At 44.6% G+C, this 19,362-nt stretch overlaps 1 protein-coding gene across 3 annotated transcripts in view; it reads right to left on the bottom strand.

The window, feature by feature from the left end:
- syt1a (synaptotagmin Ia) overlaps window positions 1–19,362 on the bottom strand; it is a 229,786-nt gene that overhangs the window by 148,682 nt on the left and 61,742 nt on the right. For 2 of the 3 annotated variants that reach the window (XM_031797851.1, XM_031797848.1), the window contains exon 2: window positions 15,312–15,360. The gene's annotated coding sequence lies outside the window, so the exon portion shown is untranslated. Of the gene's footprint in view, window positions 1–15,311; window positions 15,361–17,047; window positions 17,165–19,362 lie in introns of those variants that run through there. The other variant, XM_031797849.1, reaches the window with a different exon arrangement.

Raw genomic sequence — 19,362 nt, forward strand, 5'->3', positions numbered from 1 at the left:
TGTGGCTGTGCTCCGTCCTCTATAGACACTGCCCTCTGAGCAAACAAGATTACTGTGATGAAGACGAGCTGCCGTGTTTAATCCCTGTCTCAAGGTACTTTGGGGGTGACACTCTCTCTGACAACAACAAAACTTTGGAGACAGAGCATTTAGTGGGGACGCAGCCCTCACATACCCGCTGCAATATCAACAACACCCTGATCAAAAGATCCCCTGTAAGTGCAGTCGTTTTCCCAAATACAAAGGCCTTTGGCTTTTCGAATTGGTCTGTGAAAATGGTTGATTGTGTGTTCTAATAACATGAGGGTAGGCTTTGTGAGAGGTTAGTCATTTTCCATTGAGGGTGAAATACACCTCCACTTCTGAGTTAACAAAGCAAACAAAGACAAAAAAACAGTTGGAATTACACTGGCTGGTGAAAGTTCCTCTTCTCTGCCTCCCCTCCAGCTTCCTTCACTAGGTTCATACAGTAACTGTCTGTCACAGAGAGCTCCATCTCTAACCTGCCTGTGGACCAGGGTAAGCAGAGAGCTCCATCTCTAACCTGCCTGTGGACCAGGGTAAGCAGAGAGCTCCATCTCTAACCTGCCTGTGGACCAGGGTAAGCAGAGAGCTCCATCTCTAACCTGCCTGTGGACCAGGGTAAGCAGAGAGCTCCATCTCTAACCTGCCTGTGGACCAGGGTAAGCAGAGAGCTCCATCTCTAACCTGCCTGTGGACCAGGGTAAGCAGAGAGCTCCATCTCTAACCTGCCTGTGGACCAGGGTAAGCAGAGAGCTCCATCTCTAACCTGCCTGTGGACCAGGGTAAGCAGAGAGCTCCATCTCTAACCTGCCTGTGGACCAGGGTAAGCAGAGAGCTCCATCTCTAACCTGCCTGTGGACCAGGGTAAGCAGAGAGCTCCATCTCTAACCTGCCTGTGGACCAGGGTAAGCAGAGAGCTCCATCTCTAACCTGCCTGTGGACCAGGGTAAGCAGAGAGCTCCATCTCTAACCTGCCTGTGGACCAGGGTAAGCAGAGAGCTCTATCTCTAACCTGCCTGTGGACCAGGGTAAGCAGAGAGCTCCATCTCTAACCTGCCTGTGGACCAGGGTAAGCAGAGAGCTCCATCTCTAACCTGCCTGTGGACCAGGGTAAGCAGAGAGCTCCATCTCTAACCTGCCTGTGGACCAGGGTAAGCAGAGAGCTCCATCTCTAACCTGCCTGTGGACCAGGGTAAGCAGAGAGCTCCATCTCTAACCTGCCTGTGGACCAGGGTAAGCAGAGAGCTCCATCTCTAACCTGCCTGTGGACCAGGGTAAGCAGAGAGCTCCATCTCTAACCTGCCTGTGGACCAGGGTAAGCAGAGAGCTCCATCTCTAACCTGCCTGTGGACCAGGGTAAGCAGAGAGCTCCATCTCTAACCTGCCTGTGGACCAGGGTAAGCAGAGAGCTCCATCTCTAACCTGCCTGTGGACCAGGGTAAGCAGAGAGCTCCATCTCTAAAAATTGAGAAATTGTTCCTGGGCAGCAGGACTCTGGCTGTTATTTCCTTATTCATCCTCCAGTGGTCCAAGCCAGGGCTCGATGGGAACACAGTCATTTAACAATACAGCCCTCCTGTTTCCCATGGTCTGGCAGTCACCTGCTCATACACCGTGGGATGGCTCGGTCCGGTGCACATTTTGTCATTGCAGGTCTCTAGGTCCAGCTTAATCAGACCTGTCCAGAGACAGGGCCTGTTAGGGCACCGATGGCCATGATGGAGGTTGACAGGTGTCGTGTCTGATATGCGAGTGCCATAAGAGTGGAAAGAGAGTGAGAGTGAGAGAATGAGGGAGAGAGAGAGAAAGAGAAAGAGAAAGGGCAGTATGCCTAGCTGACAGAGGGCCATTTGAGCGTGGGCTCCATCTTTTCCAAGAATGGCTGATTCCTATTTCTTCCTCTCCCCCCACTACTGTGGCCAATGCTCTCTGGGTTATCCAAGGTAAAGTGATTGTTATTCTCTCACAGGCCAGAGGCTTTCTTACAGTACCCAGGATGCCCCCTGGGGCAGGAGAGCATGGTGGAGCTCTAGGAGAGATGGATGTCACTGAGAGAGAGGGGAAGACAAAAGCAGGCAGAAAGAAGGGGAGGGAGAAAATTCCCTCAGTCGTGATTGCTTCGCACAAAACTTCCGCGGCCTGCACAGACATTTGTTGTGAAACACAACTTTGAAATGCCTGGGCTTGAAGTCTGAGACAGAGATGACCAACTCTCTCTCTCGCATAATAATGTCCCTTTTATGTAAACTATGTAAATGATGTGCTATTATGAGTAAGGCTCCTTTAACAATTATTTCCCCCCAAGTTATCTTTACTGGTCATTATCCCTGGGTGTGGATAGAAAACGGCTCGGCTCGGTAGTCCAATTTCACAGTAAATTCTGTACACTAGTGAAACTAGTGAAGGAAATCTGAGCAGGCATTAACCGTAATGTTATTCAACGATAACACCTAATGCATAATGTGTCAAATGCTTTCCACGTTCAATTTGTTGGAGATCACATTGGACTACCGGTGGAAAATCATTGAGGGGTTCTCAGAACAAATTCATGGACCGTCGTATCTGGGCAAAGAGTACACGTGTGTTTGGGGGGTAAGTTAACTTGTATTGGTCTGCATAGATCTTTCCGGAGGAGAATGGGTTGTTTTATAGTTCAAGACATGCACTCTCTGACCCAATCGGGTTTTGGAAGGATGGGTCTTCGATTGGGCTGATTTCTCTGGTGGTGTTTTCATTCGAAGGCAGGGACATAGACACACAGGTGTGGTCAGGAATACAATGTTTTGACTTCTCAAGGTTTTTGTGCTCTCTAGAGTAACGTGTGTTCACCATGGAGCTGTAATCTCAAAGCTTTTTTACAACAAACCTTCCGCATGTGGCTAACTAACCACAGTACGCACAGGGTATGTGTGTGTGCGTGCGTGAGTGAGTGTGTGTCTGTGTGTGTGTGTGTGTGTGTGTGTGTGTGTGTGTGTGTGTGTGTGTGTGTGTGTGTGTGTGTGTGTGTGTGTGTGTGTGTGTGTTTGTGTGTGTGTGTGTGTGCGTGTGTGCGTGTGCGTGTGTGTGCACCTTGGTTCGCATGTGTGTGTGTTTGCCTGCTCTCTCAGCCAAACTAAACCGATGGGAAATCATCTAGAAGGACGCAATTAACTCTTTCCTGAGTGTTGGCTGTGGGGAGCAGAGCAGCAGGTCCATAATGAACAGCTGAGACGGACAGTGAGGAGAGTCTGCTGCTGCTGCTGCTGCTGCTGTGTGCCGGCCCTCCCCCACTCATTAAACCTCCTGGGAGTGTGCACTGTGAACTGCATGTGAGTGGTCCACTGGAGGATCCACTGCGCTCCCCTCCACAGGGCAGTGGCAGAACAGCTGCCTGAGTGCATCACTGGAACCAATCTGAAGCTGTGTGTACATACTGTGTGAAGGCTGTGTGTGTGTATTTGCATATGTGTGAAGGACAGGCAATTCAAATGGGGACAGCAGGGGTCTCCATGGCAGCAGTTGGGGAGGAGCCAATGGCACCTGGGGAATGCAGAGTGTGTATGGTAGTTTAGTATCTGGCCCCTGATTAGAGAAGAGAGACCGTTGTGACAGTTAAATCATACATCAGGATGACAGATGTATTGCATAAAGATCTGTTATCCATGGATGATTTGCATATCTGGATGACTACCCGAGTGAACCTTTTCCCTGTAATAGAAGAGAACAGAAGGAAACAGTGGAACCTACGTGCAGAGGGAGATATTTCATGAGTCTTGTTTTTTGCGCTATTTGACCTACATTCGTTTTGAGATGAACACCATTCAATACAGTACCAACACAAGCCTGAGTTATTGATGACAACTACAGCTTGAACCATAACCAATTATGCAAGCCCTTACATGTCTTAGTAACAGGGTGACGCAACCTGGCTTCATCAACGCTGTATTAATAGCAGATGCATAGCATGCTGAGATGGTGGCCACATGAGAATACACACAGATCCAGTCTTTTGTTACAGCTCCATCTTCTCCTTCTCCTGTTGATTATATAGAGCCACTTACTTCCATATCCCTCCATTTAAGTCTACAGGTCTCCATTTTGACTGATTATGTTACATGGAAAGAGCATTGGAATAGTTATCAAAGCGCACTTTGCTGGCACTGTCTTTCATCAGAGGCCAATTCACAATGTACCGAGGGCACAAAATGGATGCCGGCGCATTACTGTGACTTTACAAAGACCCCCAGATTGCTGTCGGTCTGGTCTGATCTCTCTCTCCTCTCTCTCTCTCTCCTCTCTCTCTCTCCTTCCTCTCTCTCCCCTCTCTCTCTCACACACACACACACACTTATCCACAGTGCCTCTTACCCCTGGATGATCAAAGCTAGCCTTGTCCCTGTATAAGCCTCTGCTTTGGGGGCCTGGGGGGGTCAATGACTCTCTCCCCTCTACCTTGGCCTCTTTGTGCACCAGGCCTAGACTTTCATATGCTCCCTCAGTCCTCCTGTTATTACCCAGAGTGGGTCCCCCAACAGATGCATGCGTTGTCTTTTCATCTTCAAATGCAGATTAAAAGCAGGGGGTGGGAGCCTACTGCCAGGATCAATATGAAAACAACCACTATGTTCTGTAGAGTTAAAGGAGAGACAGAGGGTCTCACGGCCAAACAGTACATGGTTAGTCAGCTGGGGTAAACAAAATGGAGATTGAGATCAGGGTTTGGAGTGGGCCCATCTAAGAAGGAAACTGGGACACAGTGGTGTCAAGCTGTCACCCACTTCCAGCACCACTCCGGCAGGACACAAGGTTTTTTTGTGCTTATCTTTGCTGTTACTCTGTGAGAAGCCCTTTACAGCTTGTTAAGAGCCTGACTAAGCTTCCAAGCCCCTGTGACAGTGTACTTGGAGGCCCAGCCTTTGTAAACAGTGCTGAATCTTTGGTTAAAATAAAACTCACTCTAAACTTTGTTACTGCCATTTGACACAATATATTGTGTATATTTATCCAAGATGGCTGCTAAACCATGTATAATGAAACCTCACTCTTAATGGTTTCAACCCATTCCAATTCCACAGGCCGCCCACTGTCATCAGCCTTGATTATTGTGTCAGACTGTCAGCCATTACAGTTGGGCTGACTCGGATCTACTCTCCTCTACATTCTGTGGTGCTCTGTGTGTGTTGTGTCCCTCTGCCCCGTATCTCTGAGGAGAGAGGCAGATACACAGGGGGAGGGTGATGAGGTAACGCCAACCGTATGGTAATCATATACCCAGCCCTCAGCAAAACTGACGACACTAAGAGGAGCTGACATTTCAATGTGCTACATCTCACTCTTCAGTGAGCAGAGGGTGACATGGGGGTTATGCTAGCTCCCAACACATTTTTAGAACACTAAAAATGGCTTATATGCCTATGTCTGTGTTGTTGTGCGAGATTTATCAAAAAACAACCCAAAAAGCTGATAGAGCTCAACGATGCATGCTCATCTTTCAACATTATCAGATCTACTGGAGACAGAATGATTTTCCATCCTTGGGAGAACTACTCTGTCTTCCTTTGGTCTCCTTGTCTTTAAAGTCTAGGCTGCTGTACTTATTCTCGGAGGTGTGAAAGACGTGACGTGGTTATCAGAAATAACAGCACATTCTGGGGAAGCTCTGTGGTTTCTTAGCAACTCTACTGCAAACCTATTCTCTATGCAATGCTAATAGACATTCAACACTCACCTAATACAGAGTGAACGGACGAGTGACATCAATGAGGAGCAGAGTGTGATAAACTAGGCAGAAAATAAAAAATAAAACCAATACAGGATGTAACAGAGTATATTTAAGCAATAAGGCCTGAGGGGGGTGTGGTATATGGCCAATATACCATGGCTAAGGGTTCTTTATGTACGACGCAACGCAAAGTGCCTGGATACAGCCCTTAGCTGTGGGATATTGGCCATATACCACAAACCCCCAAGGTGCCTTATTGCTGTTATAAACTGATTCCCAACGTAATTAGAGCAGTAAAAAGTACCTGTTTTTCATACCCGTGGTATATGGCTTTCAGCCAATCAGCATTCAGGACTCCAACCACCAAGTTTATAACAGACTTTCACTCACCCTCTGAGATTATGGATAATCCTAATTACAAGCAAACGGAGGCTCAAATCTGCCACCACTTCTTATGTTTGACAGCAGAGAGCACACGTCCGACATAAAGAGGAAGGGCATAGTGAAGTACTAAGACAGAAAGGGTTGCCAATGACCTCCATTTTGCACTACACTACCTGTTTAGTTACAGTAGCATGTGGTATCCAGTTACCAAAATAGCATGCAGGTCACACTCCTACAGTACGCAGTCAATAAGATCCCAATGGACAAAGGGTGTATCCTTGTTGGGTCATTCTGAGAAGGCATGGAGTGGGGAGATCGGGGGCAATTCCAAGAAAGAAGGACAGCTCCAAGGAGTGAGGTGACGCCTCGATCAACTCTGCATTGTGAACATTGACTCATTATTAGTGGTCCCACCCGAACATGCAAAGGCATGTTTAAATGAATAACCAAGACAAGCTCTTACAAGCCGACGATGGTTTCCTTCACATCTGGCACCCACTGGGTTGGTAACTGTGCCATGTCCGACATCCTCGTGACCACCGCTATTGTGACTCGTTGGAGAGGAAAGGGGATGGCACCGTTGTGTCTTTGTGTGGAGGAGAGGCCGGGTGCCCTGATACAATGGCTGGCTACAAAACACCTCACTGTGAGCACAGGCCTCAATCGGACATTCCCCTGAGAAATCACTTCTGTTTTTCATAGTTTTTGACTCAGAGATCAGTGCAAAATTAACTGTTTCTTCAGAGCTGAGACATTTTTCAGTTCCTGAATCCTTTCATTAACAGAAAAAGATGCAATCTTTTCAGTTTACCCTCTCTTTCCCCTTAGCGAGTGTGCTGGGCTGGTTTCGGGTTCCTTTCCTGCTCCACACACCTCTGCAGCGGGGAGGGGCGGAGATCCACCTGGAAGTCGGGGGGGCGGCTGATGAAGCGATGCCGGCAGACGGCTCGCCAGTGTTTAAACACAACAAACAGACACCCAGAATTATGCTTCCATGTTCAATTTACAGCCCACTGTGAGCCAGCGCGGAATTAAATAAGCATCTGGGTGTTTTGGCTTCAGGCTGCTCTGCTGTCCGTGGGCTGAGAAATCTCTCTCCCTCTTCCTCTGTGAAGCAGGAGCTAGACCAGAGCAATGATGCAGCCCCCAGCCTGTAGAGTCTGCAGGGACCTAGTCAACTCACAATCAGCAGACCTACTCCTCCTATTCCTCTGTGAACAAGACATTGTGTGATGGTGTGGTGCTGGTTTTTCATTGGCCTTTGCCATTTATATTTGGATGGTAGTTATCGGAAGGTATACAACGGGCTGGTTGGTTAGAACCGCATTCCAGCCGATGTCTATTCCACAAAATCTATTCCGCTAACTCTATGAGATTAAAATGTCTATTTACTCTGCACAATCCACTGTCTCATCAGCCCAGCCAGGCAATTTATAAACTTGATCTCCACTATAAAAAGCATCTAGACATTTTCACATTTCTTTTAGACTAACATTTAGTTTTCACCACGGAGATTTGTATAAACCTTCCTGTCTGTCTCTCTTATATTTGCAACATTGTTTCAATATTCAAATTCAATCTCCAGCTGTCGCATAGTAATGAGTCTGGAGTTGGGATGAAGTTGGGATGAGTTGTCTGGAGTTGGGATGAGACAGACAGGCAGGCAGCTTTTCTCAGCCAGTCGAAATCATGAATCAGCATCATTTTTATGGCTATATACACAGAAATATCAATAGAAAACAGGTGAAACGAAATGAAGTGCAGCTACTTTGCAGTCTTTCCAGCGTCAGTTTGAAGTGATTGTGTTAGCTGTGTTGTTGGCTAGCTCCTGTGAACAACAGTGTCCTGATGAAAGAGCACATTTTCTATGCCAGGTGAAATTGTGACTTATTAGCTCATTGTTATGGATGTATCCAAATAAATGTCACTAGAAAACAGCTTAAATAAATGCAAATGCAGCTACTTTGTTGTTATTCTGGCTGCACTGTTTGACGTGACTGTAAGTTAGTCGTAGTTGGCTAGCTAGCAAGCAAGGGATACGAACCTTGCCAGTCAGTATGTCCCCAAACTTTCAGTTACTGGCCCACGCTCTTAACCACTAGGCTACCTGTCGCCATAATGTTACTCTCCCACTAATCTCGTTCCCAGACACCTCCGCCCAAATGCGCGAAGAGTCTGATATACCAAGGCGGCAAACTCTGCCTTCATTAGCCAATACAGAAAGACCGGGAGAAACTCCCAGTACATAGGCATTGGCTTAATCGGCTGAATCTACCAACCAATCATCTTCCACAACACCTTCCTCCTAATCCTCCCCTGTATGCGTGGTGGGCACCTCGTTTACAGAGCCACGACTCTCAGTCCTGGGCCCAGGAGTTTCAGGCCCGGTAAGCCCTTACAGTATGTTCATCTGGCCCTGCCTGGAGATAAGTTTACTCTCCCACAAATTAATGTGACTGACAGCGCCCAAATGCATAATGTGTTCCTAAAAACACAAAAGTAGATTCAACCTTCATTCTGAGAGAATGGATATGGAGCTATATCCCAAAGGAGCCCAAGAAAGCACATTAAACATACAACATACAAATGATGTGGGAAAAAAATACTAAAAGGACAACCTCTTAAAACCACGACGGACTCCATTAGCTTAGCAGGGTCTCACGGAGGCAGAGTGAGATTAAGTTATGGAGGTATATTGTGTGCATTGAGTTGCATATGAAATTGGCAACACACCGTCACACCATTGAAAACCCATAGCTGTGTCAGAGGTTAAAAGCATTAAGCATTAAGCCTACAGAAAGTTCGGAGTAGCCATGTCGATCCATCCAAGAGTTGGACCCTGAGCTCTTTGCTGATTGCAATGTCTGAAGTGGAAAAGGTATTATCACTGTGATTGAGTCTGTTTAAATATTTCCCAGACAGATTGTTTGCTAAACACACAATTCAGCGTAATTAACCAAGCCATCAGCGCGTGTCGTTATGAGTCTAAAGTAGTTGCGCTGTGGTGGCTTAAATCAGGCCGTCCATTAGGAGTTCTCGTTTAAAGCCCCCTGCGGGCCGAGATTGAGGAAGTAAAATGTTTGCTTACTTGAGCTTTGGACGAGACTTTGAAAGTACAGAGAAGTAAAAGCACACTCTCCTGAATCGTGATTAGAATGAAAGAAAGGAGGGAGGGAATGAGGAAAGGAGGCAATTCCAAGATAGCAACCAGTATTTTGCCAGAATAAATCAATCTTGGACTCCAAACAGTGACATTTAGGCTCAATGGGCTGTTTTGACTGAGGACCTCTCTTCAGCTTGTTATCATCGCTATTGATTTCCCGGAGAGGAGGGAGATAATGAATGGAGGAGGCCATTATTCCACACAGGAAGAGAGGGATAAGAAAGAGAAGAGAAGAAAGTCCCAGACAGACATTGTGTGTCTGACAGTGTTGTGGAGCTGCATAGTCTGTTTGTTCCCCCATAGTGAATGTGGACCCACTTGTAGTCAGTGGGACTAATCCTGGGGAGAAAACACCATAACACTCCCTGAAAAGTGCGGAAAGAGGGACTAAGGCTGCATATCCCCCTGCCACACACACACACAAATATTTCCCCATCCCAACAAATAGAGCTATTTCAACCTCCCTCCTAATGTGATCTATAACATTTTCAACAAACCAAATGTTACTTAGCATTAGTAGATCTACGGAGCTGCTTTGGGCACAACGAGGCATCCGGATGTGTCACACCCTGACCATAGTTTGCTTTGTATGTTTCTATGTTTTGGTTGGTCAGGGTGTGATCTGAGTGGGCATTCTATGTTGTGTGTCTAGTTTGTCTGTTTCTGTGTTTGGCCTGATATGGTTCTCAATCAGAGGCAGGTGTTAGTCATTGTCTCTGATTGGGAACCATATTTAGGTTGTTGTTTTTTTGTGGGTGATTGTTCCTGTCTTTGTGTTTGTTGCACCAGATAGGGCTGTTTCGGTTTTTCACGTTTCTTATTTTGTATTATACATTGTCCAAGTTATCTTCTTTAATAAAGATGTATAAAAATAACCACGCTGTGTTTTGGTCCGCCTCTCCTTCACAGGAAGAAAACCGTGACAGGATGAATCCCCGCTGGCTGATGTCAGAACAGTTTAAGAAACCTGGCTCAGATATTTTACATAGTTCTCACTTTGATCCCACTAATACTATCCTCACTCTGATCCCACTGATAGGATCCTCAGTGATGTTTTTTTCTCATCATAGCGCTGCCACCGTACTTGAAAATATTTGCTTAATGCGAGGGACTGCTCTCTCTCTCCCTTAGCTCTCATTCGCTCTCTCTGCCTCTCCCTCTCTATGTCTCTTTTGCTGGCTCTTTCTCTCTCCTGCTGTTTTTGCATTGGAGATTGAAGGTTTGGAGGTATCATGTGAAGGTGGTAGCTCTTTACCTACACTGAGTAATGGAGGTCAATGCAGAGGGCAGAGTCTATCAATACGACTTGACTTGAGAGAGTAAAGCTATAAGCAAGACATGTGAGAGAAGACATGCTGTGACCGCGATAGCTGCAGGTGAATCAAAACACAATTCCAATATCTGACATCCAGGGCAGAAAGTTTAGAGAATTCCACTGACAGTAGAACATTCAGCAGAAGACCTTGCGGTTGAGCATGAAGATGCCCTGATTTTACTGGCCACACCTTTGAAGTGAGTCTATCCCGCTGAGGAAAGAGAAGCCTGCAGATCAAGAAATGCCCCTGGCTTAAATAAGGCCAGACCAGACACATAAAAAGGAATCCATCTTGGAGATGTGTTGGGTTCTCCTGTGAGAAGTTCAGCTTCAGACACAGAAAACTTTGGATGGTTCAGGGAGTTGCTCAAAACAACACAGCCTCTGAATCTGACATGGTTCCATTGGTCTTTGGGTACATAAATACCTACAATGCAGTGGTCACCTGACCTCGGTTGGTAAAGGATATACTCCTCTGTAACAAGGCTAATGAGTCAAAAACATGTCCTGGACAGCTTAGACGATATTCTCAAGGAACACACTTTTCTCACGGGACATTCGCAGGATTTATCTCTGCATTTGTCATATCTCCTCCAGCCGCATGGTGACCGCAATGTGTCCGAGACGCGTTGGCTCACAGAGGACATGGCGAATGCCATGGGAAGTGGAGCATTCGGGAAAGTGACAACCCTGCAGCTATTTTGAACACAGTGATGTTGCTTTTCCCAATCAGCGTTGTCCTGAGCCTCACCGGAGGGTGGTTTCACTGCTCCCTGGATAAGGATCAAGAGGCTGTGCTGACAGAAACATGCCCATCAGCCCACTGGTTACTGAGCACGGTCTGCTAGCCAGAAGAAGAGGTCACACAGCCAACAGCATCACAGCCCAACCCCCAGTGTAGTGCACACGTATCTGTAAAAAAACAGTACATTCAACATGCTGTGGCAAACGAAGATGGATAGAAATACAAAATAAAGGGATGAAAACTTAGGATGATGCAAGAAAGAAGGCGATGAGAAAAGCTAAACGGGCTGATCCTTCATTGCTGCTATGAAATAAAAGGCTTACGCCATTAGACCGCGTGTGGTTCCACAATCCTGTGTGCACCCCGACCAGGCCAGTGGAGCTGCAGGCTTTAGTAGTGGTTAGATGTGATTGGTCAGTTCTCATTAAGCAGCGTAGCAGCGCTCTGGGTCTAACTCCCTGACAGATTAGGCTAAGGTCCACCAGGGCTAATGCCATACATGCCTTTCTCACTCGTCAGTCACTGACCTCAGTGTGTCCACCTCGTTGCGTGACCTTGAATCATTTAGACACTGCTTAATGCTGACAAGTGTCGTCGTTCACGATGCTTTGTATTTGCATTTTGTTCAGTCATCCATTTTGCTGAGGCAACGTAATGCTCCTTGGGATGAAGGTTGAGGAGAGAAGTTGACTTGGCAACCTACACCAAGATAAAGAACGACTGAAGAACTCGAATTGCCAAAGTTAAACTGCTAATGTTCTACTCTGTTTGATAAAAAGTCCCTATTCTCAGTGAAACAGTATCCACGCAAGACCTCATTCCAAAGCGAGCCCTCAATTTCCCTGTCATTTCCTCAAAGGGACAACATTAGGTGTTAAATTACGGCCCCACAATGGCAACCTGGATACATCCACACTCTGTTATTAAAGAACAATCACAGAGTTTTGCATGGTGCAGAAACCGAGGAGAAGGAAGGAGATGTGAATTGCGTTTGGTGCCTCCCCGGCCCTATCTGAGAAGCGGGACCCGGCGGCTGATTTAATGAATTAGGGAGGAAATTAAATATTATAATGCCCCAGATTAAAAGAGGAACATGGATCATAGTCTGTCCCGTTAGACAAGGGAACACAGGTGAATGCCAACCTTGTCTGCGGAGAAAGAGGAGCTAATTTTGGTTGCTGTAACACCCTGGCCAAAGAGGGAGAGAGAACTATGTCTAAAATGGGCCTGGTCTGAAAGCCTACTCTGAGAGACCTTAATGCACTCTGGAGGGGGACGTAGTCAGTCTGGTTATAGACAGCTAGGGAGATGGTTCCACCCTGTAAAAAATCCCCATAAACCCTCCTTACACCTCATCCTCACCGCTCCTCATATCAATTACAACACTCTGTGAACCAACGTTTTTCTGTCAACTTTATAATTAAGCAATAAGGCCCTGGGGAGTGTGGTATATGGCCAATATACCACGGCTAAGGGCTGTTCTAAAGCACAATGCAACGCGGAGTACCTGGATACAGTTCTTAGCCGTTATATATTGGCCACATACCACAAACAGCTGAGGTGCCTTACTGCTATTATAAACTGGTTACCAACGTAATAAGAGCAGTAAAAATGTATATTTTGTCATACCTGTGGTATACGGTCTGACATACCACGGCTGTCAACCAGCATTCAGGGCTTGAACCACCCAGTTTATAATTGTCTCTAATCCCTGTGCTATATTCACACCAAAACAGTACTACAATGCTCAAGAGTGAATTCAACGTTGTTCGTATCAATCTGTGTGACCGTGAATGTTTTCTGTTGCATGTCTATCTACTCTGCATTAAATGAAGGGGCTCCATCTTGCAGCACTTATCTCCATCCCACCCACTTCTCTCTCCCTGGGAGATATGACTGACTGAGCACTGAGTGAATGAGATGGTTGTCAGTCTCTCCAAGCAGCTGGGAGCTGAGAGCAAGATGACATCCACCAACAGATTGATGACTCTCAGTGAGCCGGTAAACTGTAAAGTTAATAACAAGTATCAGAGGAAAACACTAAATCATAACAAGTGTTCCCTGGTTCAACTCGTCACCTGGCTCAAACCCAATACTTCATGGCTTTGTTGCAAATCTGTGATTGTGACAATATCTTATACTGATACCATTTAGCATAATCTATGTGGGCGCAAGCTCTCTAAACACTGCAATCCCAGTCTCCCACACTAATCAATGGAGAACACAAGTAGAGGCAGGTGATGGGAACCCTCATAGGGCTTCCCCCAGATAGAGGGTGAGATTGTCAGAATCACACCAGGATCAGTGTTGTGGAACAGGGCCAGGCGACTGCCCCGAAGCCCAAAGCCTATGGAAGGTGTTATGAGACACTGACACACTGATAAGATCTACCTTGGTGGTGAGAGAGCCTATAAACCTGCTACTGTCCTCCCATCAGATCTGGCCCATCTCCCACAACAACATGTCAGGTGTGGATATGCACTTAATGCCAGGAAACACTGGCTGGATTATGTCCTGGATCTAAATGGATTAAGGGGGTGTGATTGTTGCCAGTACACCCCTGTCCCTGCCTCAAAGGTGGGGAGGCTATGTGGAGAAGAGAGGGGACTCACTTGGAAAAGAGTAAACACAAGGACGGTAGCAAGGAGACTTGTCTTACTATAATGACAGACCACCATGACAGGGTTGGATTATGTCCCGATCATAAAACATGGGTGGTGGTTAATATGCCAGCTAATAGGATGAGGCTGGGGGATCTGGCGATGGGGATCAGGGTGGTGGTGGTGGGGAGACAGCAGCAAAGAGCCTTGAAGACGCATTGGGACACACACACACACTGGGTACTCCATCATGTCAAATGAGGCAGTGTTAATTACTCATCTCTGTACTGTAGCTGCCTGTCCTTCCAAACCAGCCACCAGCAAAAACGAGCAAACATATATACTCTACTGTAAAGACGAAGGGCCGTATGTGTCAAGCGACTCAGAATAAGACTGCTTATCTCGGATCAGCTTCCCCTGTTCATGTAATCATATTCATTGTGATCTAAAAGGAAAAACTGATCCTAAATCAGGACTTGTGGAGAGAAGTCATCATGTTTCACTGCCATCTATTGGTAATTCGACACACACTACAGATCCCTTACAGAACATTCTCCTCTGGAGTGTGGCTCTATTCTATTGCCTCTCTAGTTCTTCTTGATCACAGATGACTCCACTCCATTGGATTAACGTACAGTCCCCAGAGCCACTGACTTGGGGGCCATGTTGTAGCCTCGGTGGTGAATATTAGATTCTCCAGCCAAGAGATCTCATTAGAGCAGGCAGCAGTACAATGTCTGCATCCCTAACGAGACCAGAGGACATCAGGCATTCTGGATTCTGGTTCCCTGGTCAATTCACTAACTTGATACGGTAAGTTGAGTGACAGTATGTGCGTCAGCTGCTTTTAAAATGTTTCAATAAGATGTCCCATGGAGTAACTCACTGTGTGTGTACTGCTCAGGTGCTATAGGCTAAATGCATGTAGATACAGTAAGAGCATATAAGCCACATTTTGCATAAATCTCCCATTGACATCAACCTGTGATTCACGCAAAAGGTTGAGAAACATGTGGTATTCCTAAATCGGGGAATTGCAGTGGAGTTGGCAACATTTAAATATAATAATAAGAACAATAATTATGATTATTAAGAGTAGAGATTATTGCATGCGACAATATATAAAGGCTTTTGAAAAATTCTACTTTATTGAGTCTATATGTGTATTCATCTGTTCTCTTAAGTTTGATAAGAGAGATGAAAATCGAATGAATTTAAGGTTATTTGTTGATCTTAAAATCGAAATGGACAGATTTTGAAGGTTGTTTCATTAGATTTGGGATGGGATGGTGTTGCCAGAAATATACACCACTGCAAGCACAACACAATTTGTGAAATGTTATATGTTGATTCAAGGAAAAATGTAATGAAACACTTACGTCTTCAGTCAGTGTAGATTCCTTTTTGTTCTTCCTATGGCTGGTTTCACTGCAAAAGAGACAGACAGTGGTATTAGATCTGGCATGCGTGTCCAAACACATTCAATATAAAGGCACAACTGCCTAGGGCCATCCAAGAGAACGAGACGAGGGTCAGCCGAGAGCAGCAGTCACAGAGAAGAGAGAGAGAGAGAGAATCACACTGTACAAGAGTGAAAGTAGGCCAAGGCAACATAAAACAACATGTGGTTCAGTGAACTCAAACATGACTATGAGTGTGTTTTCTCACAAAGGAAGAAGCCTCCCTCTTGTCTGAATAGGAGCGTCTGCTTCAAGTCTAAAACTGTATAGCGGGAAGTAGGTGAGCATGGTAAAACAGCAATGTGAACAGAAACTAGTCCAGAGAAGGATCGTATTGACAGCAGAGGAACCTAGACTCCCAGTAGCCCTCATAACAGTTACCTTAATATGAACATTTGGTTCATTGTGTTGTGAATAACGGGTTTTGCTCTAGCCCAAATGCATGAGTTTTACATTGAGCCAATATGATACCAGTTAATTAGCATACTGGGGATACCACATCAGATCTGAAAAGGGAAGATTGCATTATTATTATTGTTATCTGAATGACCAAATAAGGACCTGTGCATTGAAGTGCACACAAATTAAAAGTGAGAAAGAAGTAGGTTTGTACTCGTGAGAGGCTTGGTAATAGAAATGGATTCTGGTAATTAAGAAAAGCTTGATAGTTGGAGGTTGTTGAAGCCAACACACAAACCTACTGAGAGAGGCATTTTGACCTGTAGAGCACAGATCATCAACTAGATTCAGCTGCGGGACGATTTTTTCTTGGATGGTCAAGGGGCCAGAACATAATCATTTGTAAATTGACCGAAAGAAGCCTAAAACAGACATAATATGTTACTAGAACATAATAATTATAAACATTTCTTACATTTGAATAGATCCCATGTTTGTGTTATGCATGGGAATAATCTGGAACAGATTTCCACAATTCTAATCCCTTGGAGCTGATTTGCTGGTCAAATAAAATCGTCAATTGGAGAACGCAGCTGTAGAGTATATATGGCATAGGCTATTCATGCCTCTATTTGCAACCATTAACTATGATCATGGAAACGCACTGAATGTAAACGAAACCATCATCACTATTTCAACCTTTGTGTTAAGGCTTCGAAACACATTCGAATGCAAATGTCTCTAAACTACAATATTTAAAAAGCGAACCAAGAAAACAAGCGCGATTTCATTGTTCTTACCACGGAACAGGGAAGGCTATAATTTTTTACCTAAATAATTGTCAGATTGTTGCCAATAAACAAACCACTAATTCGCTCAAATCGACTTTCCATTTGGTTAAATTACCCTGTACAACACCAACCAACTTCCAATAAGAGATTGGCTCATTGCCAAGTCAATCAAAGATGCTTCCTTTACAGAACACGCTTATTCTGTCTCGAAAACGAAGGATATCTAATGTTAAGTATGTATAGTATTGTATAGTATTTTTATGTATATGCAATAATCGCTCCAACCATGAACAAAAGAACACCCATAGATCAAGCGGCAACACAGCAATGTGGCAGACAAATAAGCACGTGTCCTTCAAAATGAATGGGCACAATATACATTTCATTTTCTCACAATGTTGCTAGATTTTGTTTCAACTAACACATCAAAAGGATGATAACACATCAAAAGGATGAGCTACTCACCAACTAAATTCACGGATGTAACTGATAATCGCATCCAGCCATAAGATCCATAGACTAGCGTAGTGAGTATGCCCACGTCTGGCAACAGACTGACGAATAGTATTCAACCAATGATCATATGCTTCTCTTTCTCCTTCTCTATGTGAATCGCGTAATTGCACTAGTCATATAGTAGCCTATATGGTATGACTCCTGTTACTGTATCTTAATGAACGAAAGTCAGTTGTTTGTATGTTTATAGAGGTAGCCCAGTAAAGGTAGCCTGTTCTGATTTGTTTACATCGTTTTCCGACAACTAGGCTGTATGCTACCTATGTGAATTCAGCACCATGAACAGCGACATGATGTTTCAAGACGTGGAACAGCTCATTTGACATGAAAATGCACTCCCATGTCACTAACTGGATTTAAATGTGGAGAAGAAGTGAGATTAACACGTGTATATGTTGGGTATGTTGTGAATAATAGAACGGATTTCCCTTTGTTTTACTGGCCTGTCAATCTGACAGACAGTGGATTTGAAAAGATGGTGACTTGTAAAAGGATGCTGTCAGAAATGATGCTTAGAATTGATCTTTTTAACATTGTCAGACTAAAGTTCCTATCCCTACTCCTTCATCTTACTATTGCATTATGCAAAAGGTACATTCATCATCATGCCCTAGATTCATCATGTGGCAGTTGCAAAAACAAGTTGCCAGTTTAGAAAAGTTTACACATTTCCATTTTAGTCATGAGCTTTGAATATTATCAAGTGGCTTTTAAAGTAATTGTAGATGCACACGAATATGCATACATTGAGACAAGATAACTACCTTATAAAGGCTTTATAGAGCATTCATAAGGTCTTCATATGCCTTACACATGCTTCTCAAATCATATATAAGCAACATCATACATCATAATGGGTTATGTAATAGACAGCACTGATTTAAACAAAAACCTTCCCAGCATGTTGTGTCACAGATCACTTGATCAAACAAACTTGGCTCTGTGGAAGATCCAATTTGTGCCATGACTTGGCTGAGTCAACAATTCTGTTGAAAATAGAGTTGTAACTGTGCCACTGTGGTTCTGCTTGTACTCTCAAAATGCACCTTGCCCATGGCCTTCAACCAGAAGCTGTACAGGATATCACAACCATTAGCCAATAAATCCAGTTTAGCTTCTTTCAGACATTTAACTTATTTTACTGGGGTTGGTTTTAAATTGGATGTGGATTGATGAAAGACGAACAATGATCAGTGAATTGAAGAAAAGGTCGTTCAACCATAGAGATCCTCTTCATGCCAAAATGTATGACATCACTAATGACCTCATATTTGTTTCCATCTTTGTACTTTTTTCAAACTTGGCAACAGCACTAATGGCGCCCTGGTGTGATTGAATTGCCCAAGGCTGTGCGTGATAGCAAACAACCTTTGTGATTAATTCGGGTTTTGTTTTTGGAAAGCATTGACGACAATGTACTTCCACTTAAGAGGCCCCTCTCCTCTCCATCCTGTTCCTGTGGAGGTGACATTTTCCTTTCACAGCCTAGTGATGATGCGCTCACATGACTCAAACTCCAGTGAGTGATAACTAAGAGCTGTGAATACACTCCTGATTCAGTCAGTGTTGGATAAAGCCAAAGATAGCTGAAGTGGCAGCATTGTAGCTTTTTACTGAAGGCATATTACTGGGTTTTACTTCACAATGTTGACGTAGAGGTGACCCTATTCATTTAGAAGTACTGACAGATTTTGGAATGGACAGATGGGAGGCTTTTTAAAATAACCTTTCTACCTCTTTGTCGTTTGGTTGTTTTTCACAAAATCCATTTTTCCTCCCTTAATGGCATGGTTGCAGCCAGAACATTATTCCATTTCACTCGGTTTAGCACTCAGTGCATCAAAATGGAACACTTTTATTTTGCAAAGTTGAATACAGCTACATATTCTTATAACAATACCACCCTCTTAGATACTAACATAAAATACATTGAATTATTTTCAAAACCTCACGCAGTCCTAAACATGTAAGTCACATCCATTTCCCATTTCAGGGTGGGTGCGAGTGATCTGTGCCAGAACAAAAGGACACAGAAATTGACATGGTGGTTTCATTTTCAGGAAGCAGATGGCAGACAATGAAGCACACACAAAGAAACAAAATGGATCCCAGCCACTCAACCAGGTTCAGATGATGACAACAACCAGGGCTGCCATGGATTACAGAGAAGAATAGAAAACAACCAGATGTCAATAAACAGATCTCGAAGCATTCACTCAGGCTCTATGGCGCCACTCACGCTGCTCTGTCTCTCTGTGTTTCAA

The sequence above is a fragment of the Oncorhynchus kisutch genome, linkage group LG19, assembly GCF_002021735.2.
Source record: "Oncorhynchus kisutch isolate 150728-3 linkage group LG19, Okis_V2, whole genome shotgun sequence".
NCBI classification, from domain to species: domain Eukaryota; kingdom Metazoa; phylum Chordata; class Actinopteri; order Salmoniformes; family Salmonidae; genus Oncorhynchus; species Oncorhynchus kisutch.